Source organism: Pteropus medius, unplaced genomic scaffold (assembly GCF_902729225.1).
Source record: "Pteropus medius unplaced genomic scaffold, Ma_sr-lr_union100, whole genome shotgun sequence".
NCBI lineage: Eukaryota > Metazoa > Chordata > Mammalia > Chiroptera > Pteropodidae > Pteropus > Pteropus medius.
In genome coordinates this window covers 5,595,360-5,600,619 of record NW_024356336.1, presented here as the reverse complement: position 1 = coordinate 5,600,619, position 5,260 = coordinate 5,595,360, and the positions used below count along the sequence as shown (strand labels likewise).

Sequence of the window (5,260 nt, the reverse complement as noted above, 5' to 3'; positions counted from 1 at the left end):
TTATGGTTTTCCCCTCCTGAAAGTGGTTTTCACAGAAGAGCCTGGCAGAAAAAGGGCCCCAGGTGGGATAAGGGCCAATCAGTTCTGTACATTTAGGAATTTTATTTCCAGAGCTTACACGCAGACTCCATGCTATTTTCCATCTCCTGGTCTGATCTACCTAGCGGTCCTTCGCATGTACATTCATTCCCAGGCCTCATATGCTCATCTTTTTTATTGTTAGTTTGTTCATAAAGGTGGCCTGGGGTGGTGAAAAGAATACTAGATTCAAGATCAGAAGGCTGGGGTCTCGGCCCTGGACTTCAATAAGCTATGTGACCTTGGGTTAGTCTCTTGGCCTCTCTGGAACTCGGTTTCTTCTTGTGAGAAATGGGAACAATCATTCTCCCAGCCCTCTTGCCTCATGAGGTAATTTTGAGGGTCAGATGAGATCACAACTGGGGGGACACACCAAAAGCCATGAACCTCATGATACTCAGCCATTAGAAAAGATTAAATACTGCCATTTGTGACAATATGGATGGATCTTGAGAATATCGTGCTAAGCGAAATAAACTAGACAGGAAAAGTCGAGAACCATATGATTTCACTCATATGTGGGATAATAAAACTGAAAGCAAAAAACGAACAAGACAAACAAAAACTCATAGACACAGACAACAGTATAATGGTTGCCAGAGGAAAAGGGGAAAGGTAGAAAAGAGTAGAAGGGGTCAAATATATAGTGACAGAAGGCGACTTAGTTTTGGATGATGAACCCAATGCAATATACAGATGATATAGAATTGTATACTTGAAATCTATAATTTTATTAATGACCAATGTCATCCCAATAAATTTAACTTAAAAATGTATACTTATATCAAAATAATAAAAGCAGTGAAACTTGTTCAAATGGGAGAAAAGAAGACTGTGATGAGCAACCCTGTCTACTCTGCATTTGAGGCAATGTCCACCTCTGCTCTCTTTTAATCACCTTGCCAGAAACCTCTTTGTATAAATCACCTGTTATTTCCAGAGTGTACATTTCCAAACATGGAATTGGGGGGTCCCAAGGCTATGAAGAGTTTTAGAGCTGCCTTTATCTGGATTTTTGCTGATAGTTCTTATCAGAAGGACAGAATCGGGGAATGGCTTAAACTCCAAGGCTTTTGCCTCTATGGGCAAGTTCTGCCATGAAACGGTCTCCCCCAGGGCCTTGCCTCTAGGGGAGCCTGGGAACTGTCATGTTGAGACCCCTTTAGATGGGATTTGTTTAGAAGAAAGTAAGGCTCCTGCCCCTGTTTCTCTGACAGGCTTACCAGGTGCCACAGGACAGATCCCGATGGGCAGAACTCTGTCTCCTCTGAAACAGGAGAAGGGCAACAGATAAGGACCCGTTTGATGACCTGCCAAAGGCGATGTGTGCATCCTGTCACATCTGGAAAACCAGACTCTCTTCTCAGGAGGGGTCTACACAGAAAGGCATTGGTTTCTCCCCAAGAGTATTAACTCAGAATAGCATGTGATGGCCAGGCCAGAACTTTTCCTTGGGGATCAGGGTCCTCTGAATGGCCAGTGACCTATTTTGCTTTTGTCATTCAGAACAGGGCTCGGCTCTGGGGTCAGAATTGAGCTGGCCTCAGCCACTCCCTGGCTCTGTAACTCTGAGCAAGGTGGCCTCACCTCTCTGAGCCAAAATTGTCTTGTCTGTAAATTTGAGATGTTGGCAGGATATTGGGACAAGGTGCGGTGCCCACCATGAGGCTAGCTAGTGAACTCACAGGTCCTTGCTCACAGGGACCCTCCTGCCAATGCTCTAAGCCAGCTTTCCATGTATCCCACCGCTTATCCCCTCAGCACAGCTGCCCTGACTCCTCCAGGACAGTTCTCCCAGAAGCCTCTGGCTCAGGATGACCTATACACACAGGAGCTGGAAAAAGAAAAAGACAGGCACAATCCACCCTGGTAAGTGCATGGTGGGTGCCCTGGGAACCCAGAGGAGGTGCCCTGCTCAGCCTATTGGGACTAGAAATTACCTCACTGAATCCTTGAAACAAAGACAGGTGATAGGTGTGATTATAAGCCTCATTTAGTAGTTCAGTCACTTGCTCATGGCTGAGCCAGGATTCAAACCCAGGTTTGCCAGCCTCTACAGTCCATATTTTCAGCCCCTTGGCTTTCTTGCTTTCCTATAGCTGGGCACTTGAACTCGAAGCCGCAATACTCCACATATGGTCAACTCAGTTTACCTCCTTTGTTCTAACCATCATATTTCTGTTGATACAACCTGTAATCAAGTCATTCCTTTGACAGAGGGCTAAGGGAAAGGAGAGGAGAATAGGAAGCTGGGCAGGACATATTTTCCAAATCTCCAGTTTGCCATGGTCTCCCCTGTCTGCCGGTGGAAGGAAGGGGTGCCTCTTGAAGGGCGCAGTTTGAAGGAAGGAAGGGGTGCCCCTTGAAGGGCGCAGTTTGAAGGAAGTATTTCATCAGGGAAGCTTATCGAGCCAAGGAGATAAGCCATCACATAGAATTGCAGCCCCAGGGTAGGCAGTGGCCTCTCTGCTGAAGGTTTGTACAGAAGGGAGACAGAAGTCTGCTTAGAGGTCAGGAAGCAAGGAAGACAGAAGCAGAGAGGAATCCATTACATTGTGAAAGGTGTGAGAAAGAGATAACAGCTGCCTGAGGACGACAGACAGGAGGCTGCTGGGGTTTAAAACAGTGTTAGAGATGCTGAAACGAGATTGTCAAGGGACAAAAAGGGGATCACAAGAAAATGATCGGGCCTCAGAGGGATGGAAGAATGTCAGGAACAGGGTTTTAAAGCAGTGGGACAACGGGGGTGAAGTGGGGGCCACTTGGATGATTCAGCTGTATAGTCATCCCCAAAGCTCTCAGCCTGCATTTTGTGGATTGAATATGCTAATTAGTCTCTGGTCCCTGAAGACCTCATAGGGAGTTCTGTTAATTTACTCACTGCAGACATTAGCTAATAAGCCTGTGCTGAGTACATCACAAGCATTATCTCACATATCTTCCCAACACACTGTGAGGTATTATCATTATCCCATTTTCCACATGGGGAAACCGAGGCTCAGAGAGAGGAAGCGACTCACCCAAGGTCACCCGGCTGAGCTAGAGTTCAAATTTCAGTCATGTCTGTGTCCACAATCGATGCCTAGGCACAAGATGACAGATCAAAGGGACCCACAGCAAAGACCCTATTTGGGAGGTTTATGAAGGGAGATTTAAGGTAGTCTAGATCTTAAATGTCAGGCTAACGAATTGTATTTATTTATTTATTTATTATTATTTATGCCTACAGCACCTGATCTTCCTAGGTGGTCTCTCATCCAAGTACCAACCAGGTCCAACCCTGCTTAGCTTCCAAGATCAGACATCGGGCTTATTCAGGGTGGCATGGCCGTAGATCATGGACTGTGGCTCTACTGGGGCGTGAACCCAGGACCTTCTGTGTGTAAAGCGGATGTGCTAGCCACCACACTATGGAACCACGTTCTCAGGCTAAGGAGTTTGAACGTTATCTTGCAGGTAATGGGAGCCACTGAAGGTGTTTAAACAGGGACATTGATCTGGCAGCTTTCTGAAGGTAGAGCAGTCAAGAAAGTTTCTGTGCAGGAGTTTTAAAAGGAGGATAGACCAGGGAAGAATGAAGGCTGTCATGTCAGTACCGACATACTCACAGACTGTCCACTGGGCAGCTCTCAGCCAACACTTTCTCTGCATTCCATCATTGCCTTGCCCTTGATGCTGGCTGGAGTCTGCCCTTGGCATTCAGTCAGTGCATAAATCTAAGAATATCAGGCCAAGGCTCCAATGAAAAGAGAAAAATGATTTCTGCACGATGTGGAGCAGTGTATATGAGCATAGCCTAGAGGCACTGTCCTGTATTTGAGCCTCTGCTCCACTCTCACGAGCTGTGTTACCCTCAGCAAGACACTTAACTTCTCTGAGTCTCATTTCTACCTGTAAAATGGGATGGAGAGCAGCAACCACCTCTGACTGAGAATACAGTGACACAGGGTTTGTTAGCGGCAACTGGCCCAGGCCTGGTCTGGGTGGGTGCCCAGAGAAGGCAGCTCTGTGTGTGTGTGTGTGTGTGTGTGTGTGTGTGTGTGTGTGTGTGTGTATTCTCTCTTCAGGTGTAGGCCGGTGCCTGCTACTGGTACAGTGTTCGTCCTTCACTAACACTCAAGCAGCTGCCATAACTTCCATCTTGCCTGAGGAATTTGTATTCCCTCTAACTTTGCACATTGCTCAGACATTTTAGATTCATTGATTTTTGTCCTTTCCTTGGAAGACTTCAAGCTCATTTGTAGGACAGTCCCTGTTCCTTCTAATTGGAAGGGCTGGCTGAGTTAGGGGATGGAATCTGTTTCTTTTTAATAACCTACGCTGCTTCTCCCCTTATTATAAAAGCAGTCATATGCTCAATATGGTTCACAAAAAGAAAGAAAAACCCCATAATCTCATCATCCAGAAATTATTACTGTTACAATTTTAGTTCTTTTCCTTCTAGCATTATTTTAGAAAAAAGGAATATACATATTGGTTTTCTTCAAAAATGAGATTGTACAATACATGCTATTATCACCACTTTTTCCTCATTTCTTATCTATATTCTTTTTAATGGCTTAATAATATTCTATCGTACCATGCTTTAGTAAAACAGTTGCCTGTAGTTGTGCATTTAGATTGTTTCTCATTATTCGCTATGAAATTACAATGAACAACTTCCTGGCTAAATGTTCGTCCACATTCATGATTATTTTTTCAGGGTAAATTCTGAGAAATAGAATTGCTGGGTCATGCTTTTTGACTATCAATTTGGCCTTCCCACGAGCAGGCTTTGAGAATGATCAGTTCCCATATCTTCGCTCACACCAGGTATTATAACTTAAAAAATCTTATGTGTTTAATGAGTAAAAGCATATCTAGTTATTTTTATTTTGCAAATTTGTTCTTGTGAGCCTCAGGGAATGGATGCAGGTATAAAATGGGCCTGAGAAAGACCAAAAGATGGGGAGGGCTTTGGTGGAATCTCAGATTCAACCGCCAGATCTCTCTAAAGGGGTAAGATACTAAAGGTGCAGTGTACTAATTGCCTCAGCTGTCAGCCCCTTCAGAGTTTGGCCAGACTGAAGACAGCCCTGCCTGAGTCTGCCCCCATCTCAGGTAGCAACCTCAATGGATGATCAACAGGGTCTGTAAAGAGCTGCCCGTCTCACTCTGCTCAGGACATCTCTGAAAGATCATC

At 45.0% G+C, this 5,260-nt stretch overlaps 1 pseudogene; it reads right to left on the bottom strand.

The window, feature by feature from the left end:
• Positions 1 to 3,298: 3,298 nt before the first annotated feature.
• On the bottom strand, positions 3,299 to 3,414 carry LOC120602032 (uncharacterized; annotated as a pseudogene).
• Between the last annotated feature and the right edge of the window lie 1,846 nt (positions 3,415 to 5,260).